The sequence below is a fragment of the Talpa europaea genome (genome assembly GCF_964194135.1).
Source record: "Talpa europaea genome assembly, chromosome: X".
Classification (NCBI taxonomy): Eukaryota; Metazoa; Chordata; class Mammalia; order Eulipotyphla; family Talpidae; genus Talpa; species Talpa europaea.
This window is the reverse complement of record NC_140081.1, coordinates 59,415,804-59,435,465: the sequence shown is the minus strand read 5'-3', so window position 1 is coordinate 59,435,465 and position 19,662 is coordinate 59,415,804. Positions and strand designations below refer to the sequence as shown.

General features: G+C 39.5%; 1 long non-coding RNA gene across 2 annotated transcripts in view; it reads left to right on the top strand.

Annotated features, from left to right (window-relative positions):
* The first annotated feature begins 13,038 nt into the window (after positions 1–13,038).
* LOC311187273 overlaps positions 13,039–19,662 on the top strand; it is a 48,431-nt gene continuing 41,807 nt past the window's right edge. For both annotated transcript variants that reach the window (XR_014617108.1, XR_014617109.1), the window contains exon 1: positions 13,039–13,093. This is a non-coding gene — a long non-coding RNA (uncharacterized lncRNA). The remainder of the gene's footprint in view (positions 13,094–19,662) is intronic.

Here is a 19,662-nt window from a genome sequence, read left to right as displayed (position 1 = left end):
ATTAAAGAACTAGACATAAGACCTGAAATCATAAAATATATAGAAGGAAATATAGGCGAAACACTACATGACATGCACCTCAAAGACATCTTTACAGACGCATCACCCAAAGCAGTGATAGTGAAGGCAAAGATAAACAGCTGGGACTACATCAAATTAAAGAGCTTCTGCACAGCAAAAGAGACAATAACCAAAACAAAGAGAAACCCCACCAACTGGGAGAACATTTTTGCACCCAACACTAACAAATATCATACAAATTTTATCAGAAAATAGGGAAGTGACAGTTACCAACTCGTTTAATGAAGACAGTATTATCCTACCAAAGAAAGTTGTTAGAAGGAAACCACACACTAATTTTCTTCATACATATAAATGCAAACTATTCATAACAAAATAGCCGAAACTGAAATAATAATAAATAAATGTATAAGACATTGTGACAAAATAGGATTTATCTCAGGAATTCAAGGTTGGAATAACAAAGGAAAATGAATCAATTCAATTCAGCAGTTTAACAAAATAAAAGAGAAAAATACATAAAATCATGTCAACATATGCAGAAGCATTTGACAAGTTCAAAACAGATTCATAGTAAAAGCACTTAGGAACTAGGAATGGAATTTCTCAATATGACAAAAAGCATGTACAAAAACATGCAATTAACATCTAACTTAATGGAAAAAGATTGAACACTTCTCCCCTAAAATTGGAATCAAGTGGTCTGGAAGCCTGCTTTCACCATTTCTAGTCAACATTTTTACTGAAGGCCCTAATGATTGAAATTAGGCAAAGGAAAAACAAAACTATTGAAAAAAAAGGAAACTAAGCTGCCTTTAAACACACATGACATAATCTAGCTTGCAGACTATTCCAAGAAATCTGCAAAAAGACTACTGACACTAATAAGTAGATATAGCAAGGTAAAAGATACAAGGCAATAGACAGAAAACAATTATATTTATATAGCAGTAGCAATTAAAAATAAATTAATTATAACTACATGTGGTGATGGATGTTAACCAGACCTAGTATGTTGATTTCACAATAAATGCAAATATCGTCATTATGTTGTACACTTAAAATTATGTTATATCTCAATTGTATATAAATTAAAAAAAAAATATATGACAACCAAACTCCATAATACCTGCCTACCAAAGAGTTGACTTAAGATTTCTGTGAGGGCCTCCCTGACGGCTCTACGCAGCCAATGCAGCATGAGTTTGATTCCCAGTCAGGACGCTACCCACATGGCACAGCAGACCTCTCCTGACATGCCAGCTGCTACACTCAGCAGTGTATTTCAGTCAGTCTGCCTGTTCTGCAACCCTTTCTCTCTCTCGTGAGTCCTCTCACCCCCATACCTCTGGCCTGTACCCTAGTTCTTGTATGTGTAAATAAATAAATCTTTAAAAACATTTAAAAATTAAATTAAATTAAAAGAGCACTTACAGGCCTCCCCGGTGGCGCAGCGGTTGAGCGCTGGGTTGCGAGGCTGCCCGCAGCCTCTGCAGCACCGGTTCGATCTCCGGCTGCTCCCCAGCTACCGGAGGAGGGTCCCACATGGCGCACAGACCTCTCCTGCCACCCGCTGCTCCCCTCAGCAGTGTGCCTTGGTCCTTCTGCCTGCTCTGCTCCCTGCTCTGACTCTGGTGAATTCTCTCACCCTCCCGTGCTTCTGACTGTACCCAGTGCTTGCATAAATAAATAAACAAATCTTTAAAAAAAAAAAAAAAGAGCACTTACATTACAGGAAAAGCAAGAATGATACATACATACAGCTTGAATAAAGTAGTTTGCAGGGAAAGAGCTTAGCAGTGCCACTTTCTCTGCTCAGGGTGTGAGCTGCTTCTAGAATAGCTGCTACAAAACAAATACTAAATGTTATTTAAATTTTTGTCTTGTGTCATAAAGGCTGAAATCCTTTTCAGATTTTTCTCTGCAAAAACAGGAACTAATGTAGGTCATTCATAAAAGTGAATTGGCATAACATGAACTTTCGAAAAGCAGGGGTTACTATTCTATACATAGATATGGGTTTGGGGTAATAAAAGGCACTTGTCAAAATCGAGCTGAACATTTTAATCTGTGTCTTTCATTCCACAGTGCAATAGAAAAAGGATCTAGAGCAATTGTATGCGGAATATAAAAAAAACTTATAAAAAAAGAAAAAGAAAAAGAAAAAGAAAAAAGAAATAGAATCTAGAACACAAAACGGAGAAAAAAGAAAAAAAGTGGTAGGGGTAAAGAATTTTAAAAATAATAATATATTAGTATTTGAAACTTCTCTTTTTCTCTGTAAAGTTAGATCACGATCACAAATTTTCAGAATGCTATTAGAGGTGCTTTCTTTTTTAGGGTGAGAATAAAAATAAAATTCAGATCTATAAACCAAATTTTGTGCTAAAATCTTCATTTCAGGTAATGTATTTGGAAAAGCAACTCCTACCCATAAATTAAGCATGGAACAACTGATAAAATATCCAGTAAGAAAGACATATATTTTAATAATCAGAGAGCTACTTATACTTAGTTTCCAGTGAGGGTTCAAGAATGTTTTCAGTATTGCATAAATTGTTTCACGTAGCTCAGGATGGCTGACAAACTGTTCTTGTTTTAATAATTCCCCCACTGAAAATAAAATATGATGGTCTTACAGATACAAGATACACCTTCTGTTAGTGACAATTGAAAAATGGCAAATTGAAACAAGAATGCACACTCCTCCATGAAGAATGAATGAAACCTGAAGTTGGAACCCACAAAACATTTCCAAGAATATGTTGAAAATTTCAAAGTACTTTGAACCATGTTAATATCTTATATAATTTCTATCAGTTCTGGTTTATAATTCTGATAGGTTGAATGGGACCATTCTTAATAGTTTTGTTTTCCTAAACACCATTTCATTTAGGTTGAAACTGGAAGGTGATGTACATCATACCAGAGACAGAATTTATTGTAGGGTAGTTTTGTTATAGGACAGGGAGAGGGGCAGCCCACACCCAGCAAACCTGCCTATTCTAAATGGGTTCTGCCATCAACACAAAACATATGAGACTTTAATGGGAAGGAACTTTAATAAAACTAGGAAACAATACAGGTAAGGCAAAGAGTCTAGTTTCTAAATGAAGCACCCAAAGTTACCCATCCTCTCGTGGGGAAAAGTCCATCCATATGGGATTGGCCCAGAGCAAGGCCCCAAAGCCTGCCACAAGTCTAAAGCACTTTCCAGTGGGGACCCACAGAAAAGGGTCAGAAACAACCAGACAAGCCCGGAAGGAAAAGAGCAAAATCAAAATAAAGATAAAAGCTGCCATTGTCTCCTCCCCACGGGTCTCACCCACATCTGTGTCACCCAGTCCACGACCAAAAGACAAGCTCAGCTTCTTCACGTGTCTCTAGGCTCCATGTGCCTCCTCCAGGTCTCCTTCTGGCTCCATCCTGCTTCCTTCCTCAGTCTCTTCTGCAGCTTCTCTCCCTGCTCAGCTCCACCCTCCCTTGGGTGGGGAAGGGAACCTCCCCCTTTCCTGGGGACCACCCTGTTACAGTCTCATAACAATCACTGTCTTTTAAACAGCATTTTATAGGTTATAGAATAGCTGTCAATCACCAGCATCTAGAAATCTATTTGATAATTTGTGATGCTCAATTAAAAACATGGAACTTTCATTCAACACTCTAAAAATGATGAAATGTCTTAGTAAGAAACACTTTTTATAGAACCAACTTCAAATATTTGAAGAAAGAAAAGAAATCCTGAAGTGGTAAAATCCCTGCTTTCTTCACAGGGCCCTCTGATTTGTGATTTCCATGTTTTCTGCAAGAGCTTAATTGAACCACATTGTTTTGACTTTTCACTTTCAATTAACATCCTCTACAAAGTGTGAACTCAGAGCCTAGTTTGGCAGTTTCATACTTAACAAGAAAGTTTCAGCATGTCTATTTTGAAATAATTTAACTGAAAACGCTGTAGGTATAAAGTTACAGCTGAACAAAATGAGTACAAAACTGGCTTAAGTTTACTCTTATTAGAGTTAAGGCACTTGAATTTAGCTTGGCTAAAATAATCTTTTTCCCGCTCTCTAATATATTATATACACATATACTCACACACATTTAGTGTTTTCATTCTTGTGCACATAAAATAAGATATACTCAAAAAATGCAATGTTGTTGTATTTAAAATGCTATTAGAAAGTTAATTTTGTTTAGGAAAATATGGACTTGTTCCACCAAGGTATTTCCTCTTAGCTCACTTTAACACTGCATGCCATACATCAAGAGAATAAGACATTACATTTTCTACAAGCAGATTATTACTGGTTAAGATGGAGTTTCTTTAGTTCTGGGAAATGTTAGATGGAGGCTCTTTCACCGCACAGCTGTACTTCATAAATAAGAAAAATGTTTGATACAGTCATTCACAAGTTAAAAGATCATAAAATCCCTCAAAGGCCATTAGTCTTATCTCACAAATTTAAAATAAATAAGTCTGAACCTTGTCATTTACACTTAACAGACCAAATGCACATAATCACAAGGTTCCTATTTCTGGCATGAAATTCTGAGTCTTTTTCCATTTTGCTGATGGATAGCATGAGCATTTGCTCCCACAGCGGTATTTGACAATATATACCTTCCAATGTTTTAGCAGCATTTCTGAAGTTGAGGTTATATTTTTATATGGCCATAGGTTATATTACTGAAGAGTTCTCTTAGTGATAAAGATCATGGTAATTCAAATCATACTTCATGTGACCAACACCTCAACACAATTTAAATGGAGAATGAGAGCTAGTGAAATGATTTCTTTTAAGTAAACTTTGTTTTTTGCATGACAATATTCAAAATTGTGCAAAGTGATATTTAATTGCCTTCAAACCTTCACACTCACACAATCTGAGATTCTAGACAACTTTTGCTTATATTTGACCCCATTTAAGAAAGTAATATTCTCCCGGAGCTGTATAAGGATGGATTAGTATGATCAGAATTCAAAACTAAAGAAAAGGTAAAGAACAGTTTGTCAGCAAGTTTGGAAGAAATCATTGTATATGGATTATTTTTTCCTCCAGGATGAATATATTGATACCTTCCATGATGCTAAGATTCAAGAGCTATAAAACTAATATAATAAGAAAATAACCCATTTATGGGGAAACAATACAATTACTAGGTGCCACTTTGCAAACTGAAAAGATAACACATACACACTTATTTTTTCATATTCTGTAACTTTACAACCTTATACTCAGCACTTCCCAAAACCCCAGGGATAGTTCACAACATCACATTACCAAGACTTAAGAATAAAAAAAAAAAAAAAAAAATGCTCTGGCTCAAAGACATAACACTTAACAAAGTATTTCCTCAAAATAACAAACCAAGGAACTGATTTCATCAGTTGGTATGGCAATCACAATGCTACACAATTCTCTATAATCACTCTTTCTTTGGCATTTAAGAAGAGGGTGTTCAAATATTTTTAAAATAAGAGTGAAACTTTCAATACATAGAATAGTGTTTGAGTAGTGCCTTTCTTCAATAACTGAATTTATATAACTGTGGAACACTAAATATCAAATGAAGAATGACTTTGAATTGCCGCTGGAAGAACTTCAAGTAAAAGCTAAAGGAAAGAATGAGTTGTGTCAAGGTGCCGATCCACACAGTCTCAGAGAGGCCATAGATTGAAAAAGCATGTGGTCAAGTTTCCAGGAAAAAACCATCCAAATCTTGCAGTCCTCACCTCTATGTGGCCAAAGTTGCTTTCGAAATGACAAGGAGGGATTGTGTAATATGAATCCCTGTCAGCGAGCTGTGGCAATAATATCCTGGGTCAAGTCAGCACACTCAAAATGTCTCCGATCAAAATAGCACAGTGGCTGTAAGGTGCCCAAAAAACCCCGAGAAGCTGGAGTTGTGAGTGTGAAATCACTGAAGATTAGTAAACAATTCACTTTGTTCTTTACATTTCCCAAAGTAAAATAGAGTAGGTCTCAGAGAGCCTAGGAAGGACACCTACCCAAGAACAATGAGGAGGAAAAAGAAACAAGAAGGGGCAGGATTATGGAAAAAAAAAAAAAAGCCAGAGACTTTACTAGAGAGTCAGTGTGAGGACAAGTAGAAAAATATGGTACATTTCTAGTCTTGCCATGAGCAACAGCAGTAATCCCCACAGTCCCCCAAGTTTGTGATAAAGCTTCAAAGCAGGATACTAAATCCTTTCACAAGTTTTCTTAAAGCTCTGACAGTGACAACAAAGTAGAGAGCATTCCCTTACTCAGTTCGTATAAGGAAATTTAGCAACCCCACATCTATCGGTGTTTTTAAAAGAATCCATGGGGCTGGAGCATTTCGGTGGTTTTGGAATATTCATTTAATGAATGCATATTCTGCTTAAAAAAAAAACGGGGGGGGTGTTGAAGTTGAGCTTGTCTCTTTTCCTTGAAAAGTCAGTGCCATATAGCGCCATATTCAAATAAATGATTCTGTTCTTTCTCCTGCCAAATGATAAAATGCTATGATATTTTGTATTTCTTGAGATTTTTTTTTAAATATGACTTAAGGTTATATTATTTAACCTCTTCTGTTCCACGACTCAATTAAAATTACTTTGTGCTGGATTTGATTATGTTGCTGCTCATAATCATTCTACCAGCAAAAACTCATGAGTGATTGGACTCATAGTTGAAAGGTTCGGCGCGGTAAAGAAAAGGAGAGCCAGGCTAAATTTCTCAAAGGGAGGGAAAGTTTATTGCGCCCCGGGCGGACCTCATGCACCCAAGGTGGGGGTCAGTGAAGCCGCGCATGTTGTTAGGGGGAAGCAGGGTTTTATAGGGCGAGGAGAGGTCAGGTGGGTAGTTGGGCTCGTATGGCGGGAAAAGTTTGTAGGGCAGGTAGAGGTTCTTTGTCTGAGATGAGACTCGTTGTGGGATGGGGGAGGCTCATTGTCTGAGTCCTCCAGGCAGGTATCCGCATTCCTGCCCCCCAGGTGGGCTTCCTGGTTGGCTCCTGCATTCCTGCCTCCTGCATGGACCTTTCAATAGTAACCTTAATAGTTTGGGTTCTGATGAGAAGTTGGGGTTCAGGTGAGTGGGGTCCTTGGGTTACCTCTGAGAAAAGATTCAGCAGAGCTCCCCTTTAAGCAGCACATGGCAGGTTTGCCAAGGAAATGAAGACATTTCCAAGGAAAAAAGTGGGCAAAAAGAGCTGCTTTTCAAAGAGACACCTGCATATACACGGATTAGAAGTCTTAGAAGTAAAGCTGCATTTTGCCAGGGCAGGAGTTGTTCTGACATAATGTTCCCTTTTTAAGAAGGGGTTCATTCCTTGTGGAATTGATATCGACTGCTATATCAATCACTTCTAGGGTTTGATTGGGTTAATCTGTAGGAATCTGTGATTCTTTGTAATGACCCTCAATGTCCATATCCCCCCTCTGGATATTTCCCATAGCAGTCCTTTGTAATGACTGACAATTTCCATATCCCCACCTCTGGGCTATGATTAAGGATTTTTCATTTCTATAGCTAGCTTTGTTAGTGAGCCCAATGAAGGACACCCCAGGACCCTCAGACCTGTCTTCTCTAAATGGGTTCTGCCATCCGCTGCGTAAAGATGAAACATACTGTTAATGTGTAAGACCTTCGGAAGAAAAGAACTTTAATACAAGTAGTGTGCAATAGAGAGAACAGAAGGTAAAGAACATAGTTAAAATAGTTTTGATGGAGGACAGGAATAGAAAAAAAACTGGAAAGGAGGCGCCACAAGACCAGAAACCTGGCTCACACAAGGAGGTGGGGGTAGAAGAGATTAGCATAGCCATTGACACAGCTATGGAAACCAAGATCCTCAGGCGCCAACGCCTAGATTACAAAGCATAAAACCCAAGCAGGTATCAGACTGCTGTAGGGAGTGTCTAGAGCAGAGGCCCAAGGGTTAAGATAGGGAGATTGAGCCCAACAGACCCCAAAGGTAAAGATATGGAGATTGAGCCCATTGTGGAATCTCCAGTACATTTCAGATTCTACATAGTTATCCAAAATCAGCAAAGAACCCGAATGCTCACTAGGAGTGACCCCTCCCAAACAGAGGACTGTACCAGTGCAATCTCTGCACAGGCTGGGGGCAGCACTCCCACTGCCCACCTGTGACTATGCAGTTGCTTCTTTTCACCAACTCTCTCCTCTGCAGGGCAGCAGCTTCCTGCCTGCCTGTGACCTGTGCCATGCCGGGGCTTCTCTTCACTGACCTCCCTCAGCGGAGACAGCTCTCCTCAAGGCCGCCCGCCTGCAACCATGCAGGCCTCTTAACAAACCTGTCCCTTTCGGGGCAGCTCTTCTTGCCTGCTTGCATCTATGCAAGTGTCCTCTATTCTTCTGTCCCCTGTCCCTAATAAACCTGCCCTTAAAATATAACTAATATCTCTGTCTCGTGGAGAAACTCTCCTGGGGAAAGCGCCACATGCCGCGGAAGCGGGAGCTCTGGTGAAACATTTCCCAGAGTGAACCCAGGGACCTCGCACTCCAAACACAGACTCCAAAAACAACAACAGTTTCCCTATGAAACATCCAGAGTTATCCATCTCCTTGTGGATAAATGCCCAGCCAAACAGAGTGGGCCATGGCAGGGACACTGAGGCCTAAAAGTTTGCCACAAGTGGAAGACACCTTCTGGTAGGGACTCATAAGAAAAGGGGCAGACGGGTACAGACAAATATGGAAGGAAAAGAGCAAAGTCAAAATTAAAATGAAGATAACCCACGGGTCTCTCACCCATGTCTCTGTCTCTTCCAAGTATCGCCTTCCATGTCCCCCAAGTCCTTGGCTTAGGTCCAAAGCTGAGGAGCAAGCACAGCTTCTTCACTTGTCTCTCCACTCTGTGTACAGCCTCCAGTCTCCTCCCAGTCCTCCAGCCTTCCACCCTTCTCTCAGTCTTTTCTACGAACAGCTTCCCATGCCCCCCCTCCCCTCTGCTCCACCTTTCCTAGGGTGGAGGAGGAAACCTGGAGCTTTCCCTTTCGGTGGATAACACAATGTTACATTTTAATGACAATGTAAGTCACTTCTACCCCCACCTCCAGTTTCTGGTCTTGCGAAACCTCCATTCCAAAGTGTCTACTCTAAGCCTCCATCAAGAGCAAGAAGCAAACCTATTTTCATCCTAGGCAGGCTGCACGCTTTCCTCATCTTCTTTTCCTGAAATCGACCCTGCAGTGGAAAAATGGTGAAACTTTACAAAAAACAATGTGTGAATTTTGTCCTTCAATTTTTACTGTAATTTTTTTGTTGAAAAGTGATGCTCAGAATTTGTGCTCAAGGGATGTCAAATTGTCAAAATTATCTTCCTGCAGTTGCCCTCACACAGGAATCTGCTTTGTGTAAAAAGTTCTTTTGGGTATCAACTTAACACTTTCGATGTATGCAGTAGCTGTTGTTGCTTTCCTCACATTTGACCAAGAATACCATGTTTGTTGCTTGTCTAATATTTTTGAAAGCTTAGTCTCTGCATTTTCATTGGCATTTTACCTTGCTTGCATGAATTTATTCACCCATGTTGATTCTACACCTCCATTTTCTGACACTTTTCTTAATATATGAATAATTTATTTTGAGATGATGGTATATTCTGCTGAATTAGGTGAGAGCAATCGGCGGATTTGTTTCTGCAAAGTCTCAAAATGAAAGATTAATTTTTTCATTCATTCAAGAGTTGTTGGATTTTGTGCTTTATACTCTACTAGACACTAGAGATAAAAATATAAATAAGGCAGATGACCTGTTTTATGAAGCTTTTGTTCTGGAATAATTACAGTAGTAAGTGATAGGTGCTATATAACAGGTGGCTTTAAGGAAGCTAACACTGCTTGGGAAGGGGAAATAGCCTGGGGCTTCACGAAGAGGTCACAAACTGAATCTTCTCAATAGAGGGATCGCTGAAGGGTAGCAGAATATGCCACGCTAAAATATGTCCGTTTATGTAAGGGTTATTTTGAGCTGATTATTTTAAGCAATAGCAGACACAAAGCCCAGAAAACACAGAAGTTACCGTTTTGAAAGGGAAATCTACAGTTTAAAGAAAATCTCCATTTCTAAGGATGTGCCTTTTGTTAATAAGAACAGGATGACTAAATCACAAAAGTATTTTGTTAATGGAGAAGACTCCCATTTAAATCTACAAAATTCACCTTACCCTAGTTTCCTGCTAACCTCCTGTAACTGGCCTCCCCTCCCCCACTTCCCTCACAGCCTCTTTTGTGTTTAGATAAAGATGGTATTTTTTAGGTCATCTCAGGAGTCAAAATATTTTTTTCACGTATACATCTCACATGTATACATGAAGTACATTAGTGTAGTTCTCTTCATTTTACTCTTGTTATTGTCTTTTATTATAGGGAGCCCAGCTTAGAACTCAGAGGTTAAATTGTTTTTTCCTTTCCTCCATATCTCACAAAAATATAAGGCATGAGACAATAACACAGCATGAAGGAACATGGCCAGTTCAGATAACAAGTACTTGAGCATAGTCCTTCTAAAAAGTTCAAATATTATACTGTACATCAGTGATTTCCCTTGTGCACATTCAAGTAAGCTAAAAGGGGACAGAACATGCCAGTGCCTGGACACTCTGCTCCCAAGATTCTAATTTATTGGCTTATATGAGATAAGATAATTTGTGAAAGTTCCCTGGTTATTCTAATCTGCAGTCAGAGGAGAGCCACCACTTTACATAATGGGGGTGGCCAGGACAGGCATTGAAGGCTTTTAGCAGGACCATAAGTGATAATTTGGGAAAACGAAATTATTTTGTTTACATTGAAAACTTAAAAGATCAAAGGGTGAGACAGAAAGAGCAATAAATAATACTGATGTCGTTTTTTTGGAGTTGTTGGGTTTGGAGAGTGGGGTCCTTGGGTTCACTCTGGGAAAGCTTCCCTTTCACCAGCACCGTCGAGTTCTCAGGAGAGTTTCTCCACGACACAGAGATGTTGGTTATATCCAAAAGGGGAGGTTTATTATAAAAGGGAGAGAAGAATAAAGGACACTTGCATAGACACAAATGGGCAGAATGGGCTGCCCAGAAAGGGACAGGTTTGCTGAGAGAGGCCTGCATGGTCGCAGGCGGGCAGCCTCCCCTAAGGGAGGTCAGTGCAGAGAAGCCCTGGCATGGTACAGGTCAAAGGCAGGCAGGAAGCTGCTGCACTGCAGAGGACAGATAGTTTGTGAAAAGAAGCACCTGCATAGTCACAGGTCGGCAGAAGATTGTATTGATCAGTTGGCATAGAGATTGTGTTGATATAGCCTTCTTCTCTTTGGGAGGGACTCACTCCTTCCTGGAATGGTTTGTTTGTTGCTGACTTTGATTAGTGTAGAATTTGAAGGGGCCAGATTTCTACAATGGCCCTCAATCTCCATATCTTCACCTTAGGTCTGCGCTCTTGACACTCCCTACAGCATCTGATACCTGCTTTGGTATCTAGGCATTGGCACCTAAGGATCTTATTTCCTATAGCTGGGTTAATGGCTAATCCCTTCTACCCCCACCCCCAGCTCATGGCATTGTATGAGCCAGGTTTCCATCTTGTGGCCCCTCCTTTCCAGTTTTTCTATTCTTATCCTCCATCGATACCAAGATATCACTCCTCAGCTGTTGCTAATCTAAAACGTTTTCACTTGTATAAAGCAAATGTTATAAAATAGCACAAAAATAAAGTCTTAACACAGTCATCTCCATAAAAAGGGAAAGTTTAGTCTATGCATTTCCTTGTCCTACCTAATGGGGGGTGGAACTGAGGGGTGATGGGAAGCTTGAGACACAGGAGGAGAGATATGTGAACAAAAAGGGCTGGCTTGTTTGTTGGCTCTCAGCTCTGAACTTGCACCAGGGACATGGGGGATCTTGGAGGAGACACTTGGAATTGTGGAGTGTAGAAATGATTGAAAGTGATACGTGGGTGAGAAATGTGTGGGGAGGCTGAAATGGCAGGCTTTATCTTGACTTTAATTGTGCTGCTTTTATCCCCTTGCTTGGCCCCACTTGCCCCTCTCTTTGGTTCCCCACCAGAAGGTGTCTTAGACTTATGTCAAGCTTTTGGGATTCACCAGCTCCAATTCAGGCAAACCCTATTTGTCTGGGCATTTACCCATGAAGAGGTAGGTATAATTTTGGGTGTTTCCTTGGGAAACTATATCCTTTCTCTTCCTCCCTCTTTATGTCCAGTCATTCTGCTGGGGGGAAAGGATGTCCTGAACAAACTCCACAAACACAGGTTTTATGGGCTCCCCACCACCCCAAACCAAAGAGATCCAAGGCACCAAGGACTACAAATCCCTTCATGTCATCACCACCGAAGGGAGGATGCTGGGAACTGAAGGTGGAGTTAAGCAGCCAGGCTTGGTAGATAACCAGACATGTGGGCCTTGGGGTTGTTGGTTTTTTTAACGGCTTTCAACGTGCTGTTGGGATCATAGCTTGGAGGAACTGGTACGACTGATTCACCAATTTATCTCTCTCTCTTTCTCCCTGAGTTATTCCTCTCTTTATTTCTCCTTTTTGTAAATAAATGCTTTCTTAACCTTTTGGTGTGTGCCTGCAGCTGAGTCTCATTGTAAGTCCCTTTTAAGAGCACCGGTGAGGAGCCACACTTAACCCAACCCATTTCACATTGGGTTGCCCTGTAACAATTCTATTAATGATCTTACACGTTAAATATGCTTTGTCTTTATGTGGTGAGGGCAAAAATTCCTTTATAGCATGCAAGTTCGGCGGTCTTGGGGTGCCCTTCAGTCTGTCTGCTAATTAAAGTCAAAGTAAATAAGTTTCCTGTGATGCTTGATTTATTCACATAATGGATGATTTTTTATTCTGATTGAAAGGTCCATGCAGGAGGCCGGAATGCAAAAACCCACCAGGAAGCCCACCTGGGAACAGGAATGTGGAAGCCTGCCTAGAGGATTCAGACAATGAAACTTCCCCCTCCCTACAAAACTTTTCTCAGACAAAGAAACTTCCCCCACCCCACAAACACCCCCCCCCCCCCCCCCCCCCCCCCCCCCCCCCCCCCCCCCCCCGTCTTACGAGCCCAGTCTCCCACCTGACCTCTCTTCACCTTATAAAAGCCTGCTTCCCCCTGACATGTGCAGCTTCACTGACTCCCACCTTGGGTCCATGAGGTCTGCCCGGGGCACAATAAATTTTCCCTTCCTTTGAGAAATTTAGCCTGGCTCTCCTTGTCTTTACCGAGCCAAACCTTTCACTGATATTGTGTCATTCTTTTTTTGTGTTAACATGTTTACTTCATAAAATATCAATGAATAAGTATGCTATTAATTGCTATCAATCGTTGATGTCTGTAATTGGCAAAATATGCTTCGTTTTTCACATTTGGAAAGGTTTACAATTTCCTTTTTGTTTGTTTTTATGTTTGCAAGTGAGATCTTGTTACCAACCTAACTGGGTGAAAGCCAGACTCTAACCACATGATTGTTTCCACAAAGGAAGCTTTTTATTAGTGAGTGATGCTACCTTGGGAGAAATGCAGTTAGCATTCTAAAAAAAGTTTTCCAGTAGAAAGTAAAGGAATATTATACTTGAAAGGAAGAAATGCAAGCACTTGAGTGGTGTGTAGAGGTTTCCTTCATTCTGAGGTCTGGGTGGGCACTGGGCATTATATGGGTACATATATCTTCTCTGGAGAAATGTCTACTCTAATCTTTTTCTCACTTTTAAATTAGATTATTTGACTTTCTTTTTTTTTTAAAAGAATTAATTATTTATGCAGATTTCTTAGATCCCACATACAATTTTTTGAGTTGGGTCTGTAACAGGGTGGTCCCCAGGAAAGGGGGAGGTTCCAGGTTCCCTGCCCCACCCAAATGGAGGGTGGAGCTGAGCAAGGAGAGATAGAAGCTGCAGAGGAGACTGAGAAAGGAAGGAAGCAGGATGGAGAGCAAGAAGGAGACCTGGAGGAGGCACATGGAGCCTAGAGACACGTGAAGAAACTGCGCTTGCCTTTTGGTCGTAGACTGGGTGACACAGATGTGGGTGAGACCCGTGGGGAGGTGACAATGGCAGCTTTTATCTTGATTTTAATTTTTCTCTTTTCCTTCCAGGCTTGGCTGGTTGTTTCTGACCCTTTTCTGTGGGTCCCCACTGGAAGATGCTTTAGACTTGTGGCAGGCTTTGGGGCCTTGCTCTGGGCCAATCCCATTTGGATCGAGTTTTACCCACAAGGGGATGGGTAACTTTGGGTGCTTGATTTAGAAACAAGATTCTTTACCTTTCCTGTATTGTTTCCTAGTTATATTAAAGTTCCTTCCCATTAAAGTCTCATATGTTTTGAGTTGATGCGGCGGATGGCAGAACCCATTTAAAATAGGCAGGTTTGCTGGGTCTGGGCTGCCCCTCTCCCTGCCCTGTAACAGGTCTAGTGTTCTCAGTATGAGGATGGTGGTGAGAGGATTCACCAGAGACAGAGTGGGGAGCAGAACAGGCAGAGCCACTGAAGTACACTGCCAAGGGGAGCAGAGGGTGAGGCAGGAGAGGTCTGCTGTGCCATGTGAGTTAGCTCCCTGGCCGGGGATCAAACTCATGCTGCAGTGGCCTCTGGATAGCTTCATAGTGCTGCAACTTAACCCCTTGAGCCACCAAAGAGGCCCTATTTGACTTTCTTAATGACTCTAAAATTCTTTGTTGTATTTTGGAAAAAAAGCTCGGTAAAATGTTCTTAAATGTAGTGAAGTGAATCTTGTTTTGTTTATACTTTTATGGTTTTACTTTCTTCTGTTATGAAAGTAAAGAAAAAATGACTATTCTTTAGTCACAAAGATATTTTCCTTTCCTTTCTGCTGTATCAGAGTATCACACCTTCTACAGGGTCAGATAGTGAAAATATGTGGCTTTGTGGGCCATACCATCTATGATGTAACTACTCCACCATTATATCATGAAAGTTGTTACAAGCAATACATAAATAAATGGTCAACTGTGTTCAAATAAAACTTTACAAAAGAAGTAGTATGCTGTATTTGGTCTACTAGCTTTAGTCCTAAGCGTTTTACTGCTTTATCTTTCACATTTAAGTCTATGATCCACCTCAATTTGAACTTCATGTGTGGTGTAACATGGGGATCGGAGATCAAGGTCCATTTTCTTCATATGAATACACAATTACTTGGATGCCACTTACTAAAAAGGGACATCTTCCCCCTCACTTAACTCAGTGGAATCTTGGATGTAAATCAAGTGACTATATGTGTGGGCCTATTTTTGCACTCCATATTTTGCTCCATTGGACAATATTTCAATCTTTCCATTAATACCACACAGATTAATCATTATAGACTTATAAGCATTTGAAATCTAGTAAATTGAACCAAGTTTTTTCTTCTTCAAAATTGGATTGAGGGCCTACCTGGTGGGGCAGTGGTTGAGTGCTGGATTGCGAAGCTGCCCACAGCCTCTGCGGTGCCAGTTTGATCCCCGGCCACCGAAGAGGGTCTCACATGATGCGCAGACCTCTCCTGCCGCCTGCTACTCCCCTCAGCGGTGTACTTTGTCTGTCTGCCTGGTCTGCTCTTCGCTCTGGCTCTGGTGAATTCTCTTACCTTCCCGTGCTTCTGACTGTACCCTAGTGCTTATATAAATAAATAAATAAATCTTTAAAAAAAAATGGATTGACTATTCAAACGCTTTTGCATTTTGATACAAGCTTTATAGTCAAGTTGTCGCTTAAACTCTATACATAGCTGCAGGAATTTAATTGGAATTGCATTTACTGTGCAGATTCATTTTGAGGAATTGACATCATAATACTGTTTAGCCTTCCAATCGATCCATAAACATAGTATGCTTTTCAGTTTACTTATATCTTTTTCTATGTCACTTAGAAATATTTTTGTTGTTTCAAGTATAATGGCTTATCACATCTTTCATTAGATTGAATTCTAAAGATGATTCCTTTCTAGCTATTTTAAATGTCATTTTACAGTTTATTTGTCAAATTTTTTTTGTCAGTTTACAGAAAAAGAAATAATTTTCACAAATTTGTCTTTTCCAATCCACTAATTAAATTTAACTGCTTTTGAAATTTTGTTTGTCCCTGAAATCCAAAAGTCTCAAAACAACTGAAGAGACTACTAACCTAGTATAAAGATAATAAAACCACGAACTGAAATGACAGTATGAGAAAATATATAAGAAATATATTAAAGATAGAATTTAGGGGCCTCCGCGGTGGCGCAAGGGCTTAAGACGCAACCTATGAAGCTATCCACAGCTACTGCAGCATGAGTTTGATCCCCAGCCAGCCAGGGAGCAACCACATGGCCCAGCAGACCTCTCCTGACTCGCCCAATGCTCCCCTCGGCAGTGTGCTTCGGACAATCTGCAAGTTCTGTTCCCTGTTCTGTCTCTAGTGAATCCTCTCACCCCAAAACCTCTGGCCTGTACCCCAGCTCTTGTATGCATAAATAAATAAATCTTTAAAGATAGAATTTATAGCAATTAATTTTATTTTATTTTATTTTATTTTATTTTATTTTATTTTATTTTATTTTATTTTATTTTATTTTATTTTATTTTATTTTATTTTTGTGGGACCCTTGCTGGTGGCTGGGGATCGAACTGGCACTACAGAGGCTGCGGGCAGCCTCCCAACCCAGCGCTCAACCGCTGTGCCATCAGGGGAGGCCCAGCACTTAAAATTTTTATAAAAATGCAAATTAAAGATTTGCAGTCTGCCAGGTTTCTGTCTTAGGGTGGATGAATGGTTAATTTTGCCATTTACCAGAGCAGAAAATACAAGATGAAAATGCTCTGGAAAAAAAAAAATAGTCTTTAGTAAATTCATTTGTTTTCTATAAAATATCTAAAAAATACTTTCCATTAAGGAATTGAGATTAGAAATCTGGACATCTACTATTATAAGTTGTTAAGAATATAAGTGATAGTAGAAGCCATGGAAATACCTTTCATACATGAAAACATAAGAACAATGTATAGGGTAAAAAGATATCTCAGTATTTTTAGTACTGGAAAATACCAATACTAAAGAAACAGTGAAGTAATAGAAGGCAACAAAGATCAAAAAAGAAGAACCAAGAAAGGGTTATCACAGAAGCCAATGAAAGAAAGATTTTCAAGGTGGAGGGTGTTTTCAGCAATGTCTAATTCTATTAAAAGGATCAAGTGGGGGCCTCCCTAGTGGCACAAGGGGTTAAGACCCTACCTATGGGGCCTCCCCTGGTGGCGCAGCTGTTGAGCGCTGGGCTGCAAGGCTGCCCGCAGCCTCTGCAGTTCTGGTTCCCCAGCCGCTGGTGAGGGTCCCACAAAAAAAAAAAAAAAAAAAAGACCCTACCTATGAAACTATCTGCAGCCACTGCAGCATGCAGCATGAGTTTGGTCCCCAGCCAGGGAGATACCCACACGGTGCAGCACGAGTTCAATCCCTGGCCAGGGAGCTAACCCACATGGTGCAGCAGACCTTTCCTGTCTCACCCGTTGCTCCCCTCAGCAGTGTATTTCAGTCAATCTGCCTATTCTGTTCCCCACTCTGTCTCTGGTGAATCCTCTCTCTCTCTCTCTCTCTCTCTCTCTCTCTCTCTCTCTCTCTCTCTCTCTCTCTCTCTCGCGCGCGCGCGCACACACACACACACACACACACACACACACTCCGAACCTCTGGCCTGTACCCCAGTTCTTGTATGGGTAAATAAATAAATCTTTTTAAAAAATAAAAAATAAATTTAAAAAGAAGAAAAATAAGAAGGTGCTAGAGAAAGGGTGCTTCAGGGTCAAAGGAATGTAATTTTGAAAGCTAACACTTGATAATGTTCATATTTATAGTGGAAAGATCCAAAGAGTTTGAGAACACATAAAAGAAAAAATAATGGGACAAAATACTGGAATAGATGGGAAGAGAGTGGATATGAAACATTGAATCTGAGTTAAAATAACCTTAAACAAAAAACTAGCATAAATACCACCTGATTAAAACTAAACTTCCTTGTAATTAAGATAGAAACTAAATACTTTTATTTTGGGATGTTAGGGTACAGAAATTGAATGTTAGTAAAAGTTAATTTATCTTTTCCCTCACCTAGTCTTACATTCTATTGTCTTTGAATTACTTCTCAGTTTCCTCCAATGGGTGAAGAAAATGTCCTACTTAACTCAATACTACTTCCTTTCACATACAGCATACAGTGCCATACACACCTTGCAAGCCTTTAGAAAGGATTTATGTTAGCATGACATGCCTTTATTTATGTATGTAAAATTCAAATTACAGATTTAACAATTATATGATGGTTTTGTGGAGGTAAGAATGGATAAGGAGCAGGAAGTCATTCTGTCTTTTGCTATATAACCTACCATCTACCTTTGCCTCCTTCAAATACAAAATTCAAAATAGAATCAATAATAAAGCAATGTATGGTCCAAAGATTTGTATTATAAGCTATCAACTAAAGAGACAGGGGAACTTCTTATGAAAGCAATGCTAATTTCTAATATTTAATACAATGGATATCAACAAAAAATAAATACCTTTCAGTAGAATATGATAAGTAACAGTATCAATAAGGATGTTAAAGAGACATTTGGTAAATTGAGGTTTATGATTTTACAGTAATCAATGGAAACACTGGAGGCAATAAATTGAAATTGACACATTTAAATAATTGTAACAGAAAACAAGTATTGATAATTTTTAAGATCCTTCCTCAATACATATATAATATTAGGGTAGCAATGTATTTCATATTTGATCTGTATGGACATGCACGTGAATATTTTTAAGTATTTGTATTTACTACAACACAAAAAAATATATAAGATGATGAGTTGGAAGTTAATAAAAAGATGAAATTGAGTTCCTAAATTAATTCATTAGTCTAATATTCATGGAATATATTTTCCTTTCAATGCACACACATAATTCTTATTAGCATTAGTGTGAGGAAGTTATACTTGCATAGGAAGAATATAGCAATCAAAATGCAAAATTTTAAGCGAACTCTTTGTGAAGGATTTGCTATTTCTCTGTCTATTACAAAAGTGGTGTCTGCATGATACCAAACAGAAATATTCAATCATAGAAATGTTTCTTAATAACTGTATGTTTTACATTTTAGGTGAAATGTATAAAATATTTGTTGTATTTTATCCATGAAAAGAAAAGGCAACTCACATTTTCTAAAATCAATCATGTACCGAGTACTGTACGAAGTCCCTGATAATATAGTGATTGCCCCAAAGTAGCTGTGAAATCATGCCAAAACTCAATGGATTAAAACTGGCATCGTTTCACTCCTAAATAGAATATAAAAAGGAAAAGCAAATGGGAATTCGATTATAGGATGATAATGGGTGCTTTAATGGTAGGTGTGGTGTGTTAGCACTTAAAGGAGTGTGAATCTAAAATACAGCTAAAACAAATACAATGTTGTAACTCATTGTTACCTCAATAAAGTTTTAAAAATTAAAAAATTGGATTTAATAAAATTATATTTTATTATAAACTAGTACTAGAAAAACCAGGAATTTACTCCAATTTGTCTGTACATTGATTCAGCATTGGGTGATAGAGACTGGGTTCATCTGGGCAGGGTTTCTGATCCCAAGCTAGTTGTTTTTTTCTTTTTTCTTTTTTGT